We start from the raw sequence: 16,716 nt of genomic DNA, 5'->3' as shown, positions 1-16,716 counted from the left end.
TGAAAGATTGTCTTTATTTTTGCTTCTGACAATTTATGTAGCAAAGACTGAAATAGGGATTTGGTAGTGTGCCTGCCGGAGATAACTTGGAATTGTGCCAAAACTGTTTCATCTTTGTGCTTGGGTTTTTCTGGACACTGTAGCTACAGGTTTGTGTCTGCTCGGTCATGGCGGCTTTCGCTGCTAATGCTAACTAGTGAGTTTTCCAAATAGGAAAGCCCCTCCGCAGATATTGCTTTTTGAGGATTGCTAATGTGAAAGTTCAAATGTTATTTTTTCATTTTATTTTTAATCGTCTGTAAATATTATATAATATAAATCATTTCCAACATCAGAGGCCTCATGACCTGTACACCACACAAGATTCCAATTATGCCAACTAGGTTGTAAATGTACTTTATTGCCTTCAGGTGTATGTAAGGACTATGGCTTCTGTAAACTACTGCAATTTCTTCTATCAAGTACAATATACCCTTAAAAGTCCAGTGTGTAGGATTTAGTGGCATCTAGCAGTGAGGATGCAGACTGCAACCAACTGAAAACCCCTCGCCTGCTCCTCCTCCCCTTACAAGGGTGTAGGAGAACCTACGGTGGCAATGAAACTCGTGAAAAATGTGAAAGGCCCTCTAGAGCCAGTGTTTGGTTTGTCTATTGTGGGCTACTGTCGAAACAGGGTGATGCAACATGGCGGACTGCGTGGAAGAGGTCCCGATCCCTTTATAGGTATAAAGGGCTCAACACTAACTTTTTTCCCCGCAAGGAGGACATGTGGACAAACTGAAAAATGTTATTATGGAATATAGTAGTTTTTAAACCAGTGACACCTGAATATATTAATTATATAAGAACCTTTGTTTTCAAGCTGAAGCTAAATTAAGTGGAGATTGTTAATTTGTCTATTGAATGTAGAATACATATGCATTTAGGTATGATGTAGGTATGATGCAAACTAGCATTAACAGGTTAAAAGGTTCCTAGGTATTTTTTGAATATGCACAAACTGGCATTGTGGGAATTCATATGTACTCTCAGCTGCAGTCTGAATGGAAGAGAATCGGCATTAAGGGGTTAAACCAGGGACGGCTCCACAATACACCACTGAAATATTCGCACTGTAGAGCCCTGATTCATATTTTCAGGTGACTATACACTAATGAAAACATGCATGTTATATTCCATTTCTGCAATATTCCGCCAATAGATTTAAATAATAAATCAATAGTGTTCTATTGTTTTAGGTAGTGAGGCAACCTTAATATCTTAAGGCCCTGACATTATTTTAAAAATATTTTGACACAATGTAGTGTGCTCTCTTCTCACGTATCAGACTAGTTTATTGTCCTTGTGATGTTTTGCCTGTCCCACTCACACTGTTTAACAGACAAATGTTTGTTCAGGAATAATGTATGTGTATGGCTGAAATAACAATTTGTTTAGCCCTTTTGACACAGACATTTTTTACACATTTCATACATCTTCAACTATATTTTATGCTTGCAGTTTCCACATGTTAAACGCACATCTGAAATGGCAGCTTTTTAATAATCACAGTAAACATCAAGCTTTTGATATTAAAATAATGTCTTTTTCTACGGCACGGGTCAGTGGCTGCAGGCGGGGTAGCATAACAATGACAGTAAACATAATCTAATGCTGAACGGCTTTTGCCACAAATTCTGCACACCATCACACCACCCTAACCCTCTTGCAAGTCCCCAACACCCCCCCCCCCCCACACACACACACACACACACACACTTTAATCATTTAGTTTTCCATTATCACAGCTTCCTCTTCTCATTACTCAACCTCGTTCTCCTCACTACTGAGCCATGAACCAAAATTAATTCATTACCTTGTCTTCGCCACAAGATTGCTATCTTAGCTGGATCTGAGTCCTCATTTCAAACTCAAACATTTGACGTTTTCTATATTTTCTCACAAAACCTAGCTAGATTAATTAGAATAACTTAGCTGAAACAGAGATGAGACAGGGCGCAATATAACTGCTTGAGAGAAGATGGCAAAGAAGAATAAGACTACAGACTGTCTCAATATCGCTGAGGCAATTTCATTGAGACAGGAAAGTGTGACTGGGGGGTTCCCATCTACAGCAGGTTGTCAGTCACATAAACCTGTGCCTAGCGGCTTTGAACACTGTGTGCGACCATGCTCAGCTTGTTCTTTTTGCTCTCGTCTTCACTCCGCCCCTCCCGCCACCTATTTCCCTCCTGCTTCAGTGCATTTCACATCTAAGGGAAAACAAACAAGCAATGTCATTCCTCTATTATTTGCCAGGAAGCCCACTACTCAAGTCTTGACACTTGCATAATGAGAAGTAGATGTACATGGGGCCCCTTCTCAGATGAGAGCTCTATTAAATGATCTGCAGCAACAGCCCAAGGAGTTTGATGAATTTGTTGGATAAGGACAAACACACAGAAGTAAAATGTATGGACATTTGCGCCAGTACAATGGCAAATATGTCCTCTACAGCTGCATTTTTATGTGCTTTTAAAATACTTTTCACATGATTAGTACATCAGTTGTACATCTTCTTGCGTTTACCTCAGTGCCTCCTTGGTTAGCATGCTAGCTACCCAATTCTGTTAACCTCAGAATTGTGGGAAACAACTTTCCACAAGCATAATTCAAATTCCCTCCACAGAGTCCACTTAAAAAACAGTCATACCCTAACATTGAAATTGGATTATCTCTTTTTTTTTCTTGGGTGGAAAATTCTGCTGCTTTGGCACATAAATATAGAAACAGTCTCAGGTGGCTCAACATAGATGCTCTCTGGATAGCGGGGGGGCGGGGGGGGGATTAATTGGGAAACTCTGGGCTAGAGTGTGATTGTGACTTTGATCAATGACTGGGGAAACTCATTACCAGCGTGGGCCAGTACGTGAGGCGGACCCTAATTGCGTGCCAGTCTGTAATTCTGTGCTGTAATTGACAGCTGGACGAAGCAGGTGTGCCCAGTGACACAGTGGCGCGTCGAGAGAGACAAAGGAGAAAGGGACAGAGAGATCACAAGACGGGATGAGGAAACCGGGAGTGATAATGGATTAAATAAGGCAAAGGGAGATTCTTACCATTCCTTGGCACACATATTTAAGTCTTGGTAGATGAAAAGAGGAAGGTCCTAAACAGACTTTTTCAAAGACAAAAACAAACAAAAATGAAGAGAGTGGGAGGATGCAATGAGAAGATGCAACATAAAAGACAAAATTAGTAATGAGGGTTGTCCGAGTTTTATCTTTGGGGTTGAATATTTGAACCACACACTTGGGTGTTACTAAAATCCATTACACTTTGGCTCATTTGTGTGGTGGTCCAGTGACTGATCCTTTGGCATTATGCAGCTGACTCAGTTTCTAGTTCCATAGCAACGCCAGATTTTGAATGTGGGGAAAAGAGAAAGCTAGTATTGCATCAGTGTTCAGTATCAGTTGATACGGTGAATGAAGGTATCAGATTAGGTATCAGGAGAGAAAATGTTGAACCAGTGCATTCATAAGTTTTGTTCAAGGACAGAAAACTGACAATGTTGACAATGTGTAAAAACAATGTTGCTATTAATAGTCACTATCTGAAGGTAGTGGCACTAATAAAATTTATCAACTATTACTTACCTACTCTGTAGCTAGTAACACTGCCATACATCTGCAGACCTCACACTGCTCCTCCTATTACTGTACTGCCCTAAACGTGGCATGGGTTGACATTTATAGACCTGGACTGATCATGACTGAACAGCTCCCACTTGTGGAGAACCTGCAGTGGGCTACAAGTCAGCTTGTGAGTTGCAAGCCAGTTTCATGAGGTGCCTTGCATCTAATAAAAAGCACATTCCAAACAAGGCCTGTCTGCTTGCTTGAAGCGACACACCAATACAGGGAGGCTTTTGTAGGCTTCTTTTGCTCCTTTTGGCAAGCTCTCATAAACCAGGGGCAAAGAATGTTGAATTCAATCAAGCACACCATAATTCCTCACAGTGTATGAGTGGGGCTGACTCACAGGCTTCTAATGGCTGCTCATAATCAAGCACCATGATTAAGCACTTGGGGAAGTGGGCACACACTGAAAATCCTTTGGAGATGTCCTTTCCCTTAGAGCTAAGTACACTCATTACCTTGCGACAGCGGGTACGTGGGTGCTTCATTAGCTTTTATGCCGAGTTGCCTGTATTTGCTCATAGTTTTTCTGATTTCCATAGAGTGAAAAGGCGCCTAAAGGGCCCTTGACTGTAACAGTTTGAAATCTGTATGCTGGCTATGTGGCACCAGGAAAGTCTCAAACTGTAGTAATTGCGAGTTTCATGGTCTAAGTCCAAGCAAGAAATGGAAGAACGTTTCCTTCGACCAAAACCATCCATTTCAGCCCTAATAATTTTACATAATACACTTTGGAATTACAGACAACAGCATGGTGCGTAATACACTCTAAAATGATTGGAAATGGCATGACAACTTCAGTAAAGTGCAAACGACCACCCTGCAGCTCTGACATTACAGACCATTTAGTGCACTCATAAAACCCTGTACAATCCCACTTTAAATCTTCCCTGCAGAAACTATGAAACGCATTATTTCTTTAAGTCTACTACAATAAGGCAGCATAAATCTATCTGATCCATAACCACATTTTTGCCTGTCTTGTGGTTAAAATATCACATAAAAAGCATAACTTCCATTGGAGAAATAAAAAGGCACTTTTGATAGGTCATGGTCAAAGTAAAGGGAACCTCTCAGGATGCCTTGGTTGTAGACTAATTATAATGTTAACCCTGCCGAGGAGACTTGACTGTCGCTAGAGGCCAGACGGCGGATGACATTCTCCACATGGCGAGCTACATTAGATATCCAGACAGATGTTTCAGCCACACAGACTCATTAGCAAGGGCCATCAAGGTTCTGACCCAGTAACCACAACTTTGACCACAGTCATCTGTATTATAAAAGCATTGTGTATCTGTTGAAAGAGCATCATTAAGTTTAATTTACTGTTAATTCAAAACAACTACCTAAAATTTTACACAAAAGTATGGCAGTACTTCTACTAGTAAAAGACAGGCGGAGGATTACATCATATTCAAAAGCACGACTAAAACTGACACAGCCATTGTTCAATAGTTTCACTTTATAACATCTACGCACATCTCTGCTCATCAATAAACACGGTCTACAAGAGTTTTGAAAGAACGGTTTTGCACTTTTCAACATTAACGACGGCAGTTACGATGGGTGTGCATATGCATGCATGCATATGCACAAACACGCACACCATTGCTTTGAGGCATAGGGGAAGATGGATTGCCACTAAGTGTTTTCTGAATCATATTACAGTCCATAGATTATAACCATTATAGGTAAACCTTCTGGCATCCTCCTTAGTCTAATTAGTTCTTTTTTCAACTATGCTTGTCTTTGGTTGGACACATTCATGATGCATTGCCTCTTTAAAATGTAGAGAAGCAAGTAGAATGCCACTTTAATTGAGCGTTTTACATCTTCCAATCTGTTTACCCTTGTCATCATAATGAGACTTGAAATGCTTAAATAGCTCTCGAAACGATTTATTGATGACGATTTGCTTAATATTTGTTTGAGTAAGCTCAGCCACAAAAACACAGGAAACGCACGAGAAACAGGTGAGCTGCTGTGACTCTTCCACATCAAAGACATCTTCCATCAACTTTCAGCCGTTTGTCCTCCTCAAAATATGGATGTGATGATCCTCATCTCTCACTCCCAAAATAAGCAGACAGATGCCTGACAAATGTCCTGATATCTATCAAAGTACTATCTCTTTGTCTTGTTTTTTTTTCTCTATCCATGCAGCTGCTGACAATACATCACTGCCTCTGATCCCAACTGTCTAAATGTCTACTGAATGTCACACAAGTTTTCAAACAGGCTGTCAGTGTGTGTTGTGTAGACAAACACTGTGCGGCGTGTCTGCGGTACACGCATGGAATGTGACGTGTAGGTGCTTGATTGTGTAAAATGCACACCCCATATGTGCAGAGAACACCACTGTAATCTGTGTTTACGTGTGAGGGTGCAGTGTGTAGCACAAGCCTTATCCAGAGAGGGATAAATCCAATCCATTACCTGGCGGGGCTCAGGGCAGCTCAATCGATGGCACTCTCAGTGGCTGCTGATGAACTTCCCTCTCATGACAAGGTGTATCATTCAGACCTGTCGCAGAGCAAGACTCCGTCTGGCATTTCAAAGCAACAAGAAAGCTTAAGGCCAAGATTTTTACTCGAGGGAAACTGAGCAGCGTCCTCGCTACTGAAAGTATGCCCAACCACATATTTGCTTATAAATAATTTCTCCCACAGAACTTCAATGGGTGCAAGTAGAGCTACGTGTATCTTGTCACATTTCAAGACCTTCGCGCAGCCCTCAGCACTACTGAACCCCCGTATTATTAATTCATGCATGGGTCGAACATAAACTGTAATTATATTCAATCACGCCAAATAAGAATACACTGAATAATACGCTTCTGGCATCCGTACTCATCTACAAGCATGTTGTCTTATCGTCTGGCTGCCACTTCCCTTCAACCTGAGAAAAAAAACAAAACTAGAAGGGATGGAGAGATGGAGGAGCAGTCAGTGTGAAGGAGGAGGAGGAGGAGATCAAATGGCAGGGCGGTTATGAGATGTGTGTCTGATGCCTTTTCAGACTGCGCTGTTTTGGCCGCCGCACCAGTCAATCACGATTACAATGGCGAGGAGAGATGGGAGCAGTGGTGCAGAAAGAGCAGGAGTGATAATTACAATGCAAGGGACAAGATAATGGGAACACGCTGCACTCTCCCAATCATTTCATGTATCAGCAGCTGACTGACCCCCACCACCACCACCACCACCCCCCAACCCATCCCCCCTCCCCTACTGCCAACCAGCAATCACAGGTCATATTTGTGAAGTCCAAAATTAATTCATTTGATGACAGCAGTGGGGGTTGTGATCTCCCTCTGTTTACGCACGTGTATGTGTGCACACTTTTGTCAAAATGTCAAAGAATATTGACTTGAATGAAATGAGCATATGAGCATGACATTATCACTGTGGGATGAGGAGGAGCACTGTACTGTAAGCTGCTTTTTGCGTGGATAACAGCAGGCATGCCAGCCCCTTATCTCACAAGGATTCACATTTGGGCTTCCACATATTAAAGAATTTCCTTGTAATTCTGATCACGGGTATAAATCAGCACACGCTATGCCATGTTAGCCTCTGTTAGCAATATACATATCGCTTTTAAATTGCATTCCATGCTGGTGGTTAACCACCTGATGAATATTGTAAAAATCTAGTACATTACTTCAACAGTCATTAAATGTCAGCATATACATGTTGCGTGTTTTGCTTCTCAGCCAGGATCAGTTAACATGTAGTAGCTCAAGTAACGAAAAAAAAATTTTTTTACTAAAGAGTATTTATTTTGTGTTAATCACAATGCTGATTGAAGGCAGAGTAAAAGATTCTGCAGAAGGATTGTATATATTTGAACTCAACTGCCAAACAAATACACCCCTCCCCCTTTAGTGCTCCCTCAGAAGCTCCGCCCCCCAAAATTTCAAATGTTGGAGACTTCTCCAGCATTGAAACGCCTTCACCCTTGCTTTTCATTTAACTTCCTCCTCTGTCTATACTCTTCAGACATTTTCTTCTTTGGCTGTTTCTCAGCCATCTCTCCTTCCAGTCCAGCACATTCGAATGGGCCGGTGTATAGAACTCTCTCTCATCACTCCTGGGCACAAGCACTAACGCCACCTGTTATTGATTAGCTGGAACAATGTTGTGTGGCAAGGTCCACACCATTTTCTTTGTTTTACCTTAACAGAGCCAGGGCTGTGTAGGAAAACCGGATTTTTGTTTTTCAGAGCACATACAAAATGGAGAGCTAGCAAACGATGAGGAAAATGCACTGAATTGAACAAAAAAACGTATTGGATCACTTACTATCCCTTTAACAATTCTATCTTCTGCAAACCAATAACATGTTATGCATTAGTGCCCAAAACTGGCTCCTCTTCCTTCCCTATGCTGGGAGCAGTGCGTGTTATGCCACTGCTCCTCTTAAGCATAGTCAGCTGAGAACATTAATCATAGGATCGTCCAAATTAAATTTGCCATAAAGCGTAAAGAGGCTTAATGAAAATTAAGTTGTTTATGATGTGCATGATTACAAGGGTATGTTTCTCTTTACTGCAAGTACTTGAGATGAGCAATGGGATTCGAGCCATTTGGGAAGGGACAACTCTGATCACACAGTTGACGCCCAAAAGCATTCAAGCAAAGTATATAGGCACAATAAATCATGGCACTGTTAATGGGGAAGTTTTATGTAACTAACTTGTATTTCTATGTGCGTTTTTTGTTGTTGCGTACATGTTTGTTTATCAAGCCTTTAAAATACTACATGTGATAACATTATATAATATGATAAATTAATTCATGATCATACAATAATAATTTTGGCCAATATAAATCACTCTACAGTATATTCTTTATATTGTCACCATGCCTACCAGGAGCAGTGTTTACAACAATATTCCCAGTGCTAGTCTGAATGATGCTTTGTGCTTTAGCCGTCTAAGAACACAGGAGCATTAAGCTTGACAATTCGCAAAGGAACAACAGAATCAAAAACAGTTATTCTGAATACTAAAAGTCTTTGAGAGCATTAATTGCATCTGCTTGCACAATGTCAATCAACTGATCCTTGCAACCAAAGCTGTTCACACAAACACACGAGGAGTGGATGGTGGAGATTACAAATTATATGCATACATGGTCTGTTTAAACAAGTGTCAAAGATAACGTTGCTTTTCCTCCTTGGCGTCAAACAAATGACAAAGTTGCAAAGCCATTTCCTGCTCAGCACAACTGATCACGCTTTAAATGCCTGAAGGGTAGATTACCTTGTTGGCCTTATATTCAAGGCTGGGCTCCAGGGCACGAGACAGTTGCTGTACCGTTCTACAGCAGAAGACAATATGGGGTGTGTATGTGAATGAGTCGTTCAAAACACGCAGAGAACATGTGAAACGACACATGAAAGCCACATCCCCACAATGCCCCTTGTGCACACATGCAATCCTGCATACTGTGTACAGACAAAAGGAGGAAGGTTGAAGAGAAAGAGACCCCACAGTTTAAAGCCGCCCGAGGGAAAAGGCAGAGCTAATCCGTGGTTATCAACACTTTTAAGCCTGCAGACTTGAGAGCCATTTGCAAACGCTCCCCTCCATTTCTACTTCGATCCTCCCTTTTGGCTGGCACACGAAGACGCTTGTGTTTTCCACCTGAATCCGTGACAGACCGCCTGCGAGTGGCAGCGCAGTAATGGTTTCCAGGGAGACTGCACAAGCAACGCTCCTAGACACTCAGGGATACAATGCTATATGCCCCATTTCTGCTCCCAGGCACAAGCAACTGAGTCCTCCATCCAGCAAGCTTCTACTTGAACCGGGGCTTACCACATCATCAAGAGTCATTTTGCTTGTCTGCTGTTAATGAACAATGAAAAAAGGCAAGTATTTAAAACTTTACCAATGCAGAATATTTTAAAGGGGCATATGAATTCAAAGAATATGTTAGTCCTACTGCTGCAATACAGTAACATTGGCCCTCTGAAATATTCAACATTATTTTCATCAAGTTGAACTCTATGGTTTAAGTTGCAAAATAAGACTAAACATCTATTTCATGTTTATTTTCGTGGCTCAATGTTCTTCCAAGGTAAGTAAGACCTTTTTAATCAATTAATTCAATCAATCAATCATAATCATAATTATCTGGTGCAAGTAATTTTTTTGTCTTTTTCAGAATCAATGTGTGAGAGAAATGTAGAAATGTATCAAACAATTGTGCCTTTTTCTGATTTCCATAAATATATTAAGGGCAATTTACTTAATATAAACAAAACATGTATTACACAGGCCTACATTTTGAAAGGACTTTCAATTTAGCGTGTCACAGTTTGCAGAAACAAAGCAGAAATTTGGTCTCACAGTCCACCTCAAATTCCTGGACACACACACTGCCTTCCAAAGGCACTACACTTGATGACTTTTGTATGAATATTTACAGTTTAATGTTAACAACTTTGGGGGCTTAGTGATCAAAGCAAAAAAAGAAAAAAGGATGTGAACTGTTTCCTAAATGAGTTTTCAAAACGGTCTGCTGGGGTCATGGCGTTAACATGCAATCAGCGTGGCCTCTGTGAAAAGTCGTAAGATTATGGGTGGCACAAAGAAGAAACAGTTTTCTCTGCTAAAAGAACAGATTAAAATGTTTAAAAATTGCAATTAAAAAACACTCAAACGTCTGGACTGGGAGAAAAAGAGAAAAACGGCAAGCACTTGTTAATGAAAGACATATTTCAAGTTCAGTGTTGTCTCTCCCTTGCTCTGTACATTTTCCTCTCATTCTAATCCTTGCACTAGCTTTCAGTGCATTACAGAGTCTAAGCTTCCTTTTTGCGTGATACTTATTTGCTGTAGGTCTAGAGAACAACATGCCCTGGAAAAGAAAAGAAAAACAAACAGACAAACAGAGCAGCACCATGTTATAGGATACCATCTTGGGTTGATTTTTACATACAGCGGAGGGGAAAATATCTGTAAATATAGCACATGTGAATTAGAAAGAGAAGACAGAAAAAATGGGATGGCATAGTGGAGCATACAACTCGCTCTGTTTCTCTGCACCATGCAGTCATTACAGTGATTTTGTTTCATGGAGGCAAGTGGAAGAGGCTCATAAATGGAAGTGGTGGAAACTGGCGAGTGGGCTTTGCCAAACAGCCTCAGGCTGGAGTGTAACAAAAACACAATACTGTAATGCCCCCTAGTGATGAATTATTATAATGCCACATGATCTACCCCCTTGGAACTTTACAGGTATAGTTTATGAAGCTTTTTTTTTATATCACAGCTGCTTTTGGGAAGATATTTGCATATGCAGCTTTTAAAAACACCCGGGACAATATGTGAGACTGTTTCAAAAACCTACAGTGTATATTTTGTAATATCTAGCTGCAAAGTATTATGAATCAAAAATATTAAAATCACAAAAAACATCCCTAAGCAAGTTATAGTATTAACAAAACCAAACTTGCAAAAGAGATGCTGGGGAAAAGTAGCTTTTGCCACCTATGCACCCTGCAGCTTCATCTCTCTGTCCTCTATTAAGCCACCCTCTCAAGTCTGAAAATTTGGCAAAATCCCCGGAACAGACTACACCCTACTGCTATACTCCTTCAGCCTGCTCATATTTAGGATTCCGCCGACCTCACAGGGTGCTATTTTTTAAATCTTCCAAAGCAATCAGATTTCACACTTTCTTCTGCCCCAAGTAAGAGGGTATGTACCCATAATCCTGTTCCTACTGCTTGTCAGGATGACAACAAGAACAGAAACCCGTGGGCTGTGTCTGTGTGTGTATGCACATGCACACAACTGGGTACATGGTGGTCTGCTAAGGAAGAGATACAGACAAGACAGAACAATTTGGGGGGAAAAAACGAAAAAGAAAGGAACTGTGCGGGGAAAGGAAAAGAATATATCTGGAAAAAACGACTGCAACACCGCGTTAGCACTGGGCAAACATAAACTCCAAACTTTTGACATTATTACCGTTCTACTAGCTTTATCCAAGCAGCAACCACTGCCAAAAGCCTACAGATTCAGTTCTTCTGATGGCCACTAGATGCTGCTGCCAAGAAAAGTACGTGTATCTGGACTGAACACGAAACAAATTGTAGAGGGAGTGCAATTCCATCCAAAGTCAAAGGAATAATGTTCTGGCTGTCAGAAGAGAGACGCTAGCCTTAGCATCAGCTAACTAGCTATTGGCTAACAGACGCCTCAGAAATCATACTGAACAAACTTGGTTGGTTACAGTTGCGGGCTAATTTGATAGTTCAGTGTTTAGTTCTCACTAGCTTTTCAAAAATCAAAGTGAGAAAACTACTAAAAACTTTTATTTGTGTACGATTTTGGCTTCTTTGTCGACATCTTGACCAGCCGCGCTGGTTCATGGGTAATAGGCAGCATCAAGTCACCATCGACGTTACCTTCAGAAGTGGCCATTACTGGTGAAGTTAGAAGGCGTCTTACGCGACAGGAAGAGATCGTTTAAGCCGTTTCAGACAGCACTAGATGCCTCACTGTCCTGTTAGACACCCTCTGAGACAGCACTTTAGCACAGCTAACACAGCTCATATTGATATACAAGTCAAAATGCTTTAACTGACTAAAAAGATCTGCGCTAATCCTTTATAATCACACACAAACAGAGAAAGTCAGTGCGAGTGGCTTGCTATTCAAAATGTCTGCCAGTGCATTTGCTATTTGTGGGGACTGTGGAAACTCAAAATTCCTGTCTTCACGCTAAAAGCGCCGCAGAAAGTGGGAGAACAAAATTCCTTCATGTAATGGTTCAACTTCAGGTAGCTAGCTCAAGCTATATAACTTGTTAGCCCGTTAGCTAGTAGTCAGCTAGCTATTAAGCTAGATGCCTGTGAAGGCTCTTAGTCATCCAGGCCATAGTTATCCAAGGAAGGTTAAAATCAAGATACTAGAAGACATTTCGTCCCTCATCCAAGAGACGACTTCAGTTCTGACTGACTGGTAGGGAAACTCCGCTAATTAACCTCTGTGGACTAGTTTGCCAAGATCATCGATTCCGCTGGCTAGCTAACACGTCACACCATCTGATCAATCGTGTATCCTGACTGTAAAGCCCACCACAGGTCTTTCAAAGTTCTTGCAATTTCTGTTCCACTGGCTAAAAAGATTCTGCCATTGTGGATGCTAATTTCTTTTTTTATTTTCTTTTATCTTTTAATGATCTCATTACAATTATGGGCAGGACCAGGAGCTTTTTAGCTCACTAAAGCACTTTCGCCACTGCAAACATAGCACATTTAAGAAAACTGCAGTTACACACATTATTATACATGTGCTTTTCCTGTAATTTGATACCTACCTGTGTCTGTTTCTACAAGATGCAGCACTGACATTTTTAACTTTAGTCATCATATTGGTTTCGGCTGTAGCCACTTTCATTTCAGGGACTGGAATGAATATTGTTGCATGATATGTACCTGCTCGGCTAGTACATAGTGCAATCTGTTTTGCCATTTTTGAAAAGTATTTTTAAAGTAAGAAAAGTACAGAATACCAGACGCTTGGTAGCTTATTCAAAAACATCACATTTACAAAGTTATCATCCTGCTATGTCTGCCCCTTAACATCACATCTCATCAGAGTTGATAGAAACCACCTTACCACCTACACTCATATGTTGGAAAACATTTAAAGGTACACAAAACAGGCACAGCATGAAGGATTACAATTATTCCTAGTATTTGAATATGACTGTGAATTTGATTGAATATGATTTTGGAAAGACTAAATTTAATGTAAATATGCTTATAAGAACACAATTTAAACCAGTCTTTACTGTGCAAGAAAATCCACTTTGTGAGTTGATTCTGAAACACAAGGGCTATGCTGACTAAAAGAGGTACTGAATAGAAAATAGAAAGTCGGCTAAAACAAGTATGAGTATGGGGAGAGGAGATGATGCAGAGTGAGGGCAGGGGGAAATTTAGCAAGACGGGAAAGACTGAGGTGAGTTGACAGAGTGAAAAAATCATATGAGGATGAAGGACGTGAGTGAGCATGAGGGACAGTTTGCGCGCGCGCAAGAGAGGCAGAAACAGAGTGCAAGGGGAGGAGAAATGAGAAAACAGAAGTCTGACTCTGACAGTAGAGCACTGAGCTCAGCTGATGGCCCCTAATGAAGTATGGCAGCTGCAGAGGAGGAGCCCACACTGACATGAGTCCCACTCTGACAGATTGTGGAGAAGACATGCGCACACACACACGCACACACACACCTGATTTAAGCATACCAAAACTATGATGGAACTGCCATGCAATGAGGAGCAGAGTACTGAATGACAAAACATTGTCAGGATTGACAGTGTCAATGACAGTGCATGGTGTGCATTTCCCCTTTTCGCTTTCCAGTGAACATTGGAAGGATTCTTTTCTGGTTCTGGACATTTAAAAAAAAAACTAGCCTTTCTTAATTTTGTTTGTGAGTTGTCTTCCTACAAGTGGCAACACGTAGTTTATTTGAAGCAGGGGATGAAAGTCCATTCTCTGCCTGTTTTTTCTGTCAGTTGCTATTTTGGTACCAGTATTAACGTTCATTTTGTTTCCTCATAGTCATTCCTCTTTGAAGAACTTGTGGATATTTAAGACACCCTGAGATGAGAACGTGTTTCCAGCATTGATGATGAGTGAATTAAATCCTGAAATAGCCTACCTGTGTGGAGCCCACTTCATTGTTGACCGTTGGAGGATGACAACATGTTGGGGGCGCAATGTGCTAGAAAATGACAATAAATGTACGAAAGTATCTCATGAGTGTCACCGGTCTTTTTTGAACTGATGTTCCACCTGGATTAAACTCCTCATATCCTGACACAATCAACGCGCATTCTTCTGGGGAAAATACGGAGCATGCGCCGTTGCGAAAAAAAACTCTGCCTGCACGGCCGAACACACCCCTTTTATGCGAACGTGCACCAACTCCAATGAAGTTAACCCCGGGTAGACGCCAACTCAACTAACAAACATCTTATCCGCCGTCGTAGTACCGTTTAACTCCAGCGTAGGCGGTCAGAGTTTGTCAGCCCTGAGTTTGCCTGATAACCTAGAGTTAACTCTGAGTAGAGTGAACTTTCATAGTACAGGCCACAGGTGGCATCTTTTGACATGGTGCTCTACTTCCCTCGAGGGTGAAAAACGCATGTTCATTTATTTTATGTTCTGAATCAACATAACAGGAGACCTTTCAGGGATTATTAACAAGAAACAGAGAAACATTTACAGTCCACCAACACATCAATCTGGAAATATTCAAAACATTCGTGTAATATTATTGAATCCATAGGCAACTGACTGCACTCTCCTACTCTCTGGAAAGAATTCTTTCATGTATCAGCATGGTCCAACTGTATAATAATAACCTCCCACCTGTGGATATTAATCTTAGTTCAGCATTATTTCATTGCTCATGAGTGTAATAAAAGTAAGAGGAATCCACTGTGTTGACTGTTCAGTTATCATACCAGTAATATGATGTTTTTTCTAATAGTTTCGAAGAACCCAACTTTGATTTTTAAACTTCAAATTTTAGAGAGGCACAGGCATGATTCTCTGAAATATGTGGATTTAGGTTGAGTATGGAAGTCGTCTACGCCTTCAGGTCACATTCTGAAGTATTTTCTCTGTCCATTAATTACAGGGCCTTACGTTATCATTTTATCAGGATAGACCTTTTTTTCTCCAAGTGTTTGAGATTGGTGTGGCAGCATCATATCTCTTTTGTTCTCACCTGAAGGTGGAAAAGGCACAAAAATGTACAATATTGCGGACTGATGCTTCTTGAGAAGTCATGTCCCTTGGGTGCAACATGACAATTTAGAAAACTGTGGGGAGGAAAACTTTTCTAGTGAGTGAAAACAATCTGGACAATAATGACATGTTAGATTTATCATCCAAAAGTGCCAGAAAACCACTGGATTGAATGACACCAACCCATGCTCATAAAGGTGTCTGTCTATAGTACTTTCATACACAAGACAATGTGGTTTATGTATTATTTGTTAGTAAAGAAAAAGTGCAAGATTTAAATGTTTAAGGAATTAAGGGAATAAAAAAAGGCAAGTGAAATGCACTGTAGCGGTCAAACTAGCACACCAGGGCAAAACTTACTGAAAGACATGTGAGAGCAGAGAACACTAAACCTTTCAGAAAGTCGTAGGTGCTGGTACTTCATATTAGAAGTGGCTTTAAGGATACATGACAGCAGGTGGCAGCAAATCACTGTGTTTCCCAGCATTTGTTGAACACAATGATCTACAGTGAGGAAAATAAGTATTTGAACACCCTGCTATTTTGCAAGTTCTCCCACTTAGAAATCATGGAGGGGTCTGAAATTGTCATCGTAGGTGCATGTCCACTGTGAGAGACATAATCTAAAAAATAAAATCCAGAAATCACAATGTATGATTTTTTTTTTTTAACTATTTATTTGTATGATACAGCTGCAAATAAGTATTTGAACACATGAGAAAATCAATGTTAATATTTGGTACAGTAGCCTTTGTTTACAATTACAGAGGTCAAACGTTTCCTGTAGTTTTTCACCAGGTTTGCACACACTGCAGGAGGGATTTTGGCCCACTCCTCCACACAGATCTTCTCTAGATCAGTCAGGTTTCTGGCCTGTCGCTGAGAAACACGGAGTTTGAGCTCCCTCCAAAGACTCTCTATTGGGTTTAGGTCTGGAGACTGGCTAGGCCACGCCAGAACCTTGATATGCTTCTTACAGAGCCACTCCTTGGTTATCCTGGCTGTGTGCTTCGGGTCATTGTCATGTTGGAAGACCCAGCCTCGACCCATCTTCAATGCTCTAACTGAGAGAAGGAGGTTGTTCCCCAAAATCTCGCAATACATGGCCCCGGTGCAGTCGCCCTGTCCCGTGTGCAGAAAAACACCCCCAAAGCATGATGCTACCACCCCCATGCTTCACAGTAGGGATGGTGTTCTTGGGATGGTACTCATCATTCTTCTTCCTCCAAACACGGTTAGTGGAATTATGAC

General features: G+C 41.0%; 1 long non-coding RNA gene across 2 annotated transcripts; it reads left to right on the top strand.

Annotated features, from left to right (window-relative positions):
- Positions 1–12,148: 12,148 nt before the first annotated feature.
- Positions 12,149–14,464, top strand: LOC123980654. Of its 2 annotated transcripts, none has more exons than XR_006827538.1 (2): positions 12,149–12,482; positions 14,272–14,464. It is a non-coding gene; the product is annotated as an uncharacterized LOC123980654 (long non-coding RNA). The 2 variants fall into 2 exon arrangements; XR_006827539.1 differs by having other exon boundaries at positions 12,149–12,785.
- Positions 14,465–16,716: the final 2,252 nt, after the last annotated feature.

The sequence above is a fragment of the Micropterus dolomieu genome, linkage group LG12, assembly GCF_021292245.1.
Source record: "Micropterus dolomieu isolate WLL.071019.BEF.003 ecotype Adirondacks linkage group LG12, ASM2129224v1, whole genome shotgun sequence".
Lineage (NCBI taxonomy): Eukaryota > Metazoa > Chordata > Actinopteri > Centrarchiformes > Centrarchidae > Micropterus > Micropterus dolomieu.
This window is presented reverse-complemented; position numbering and strand designations above follow the sequence as displayed.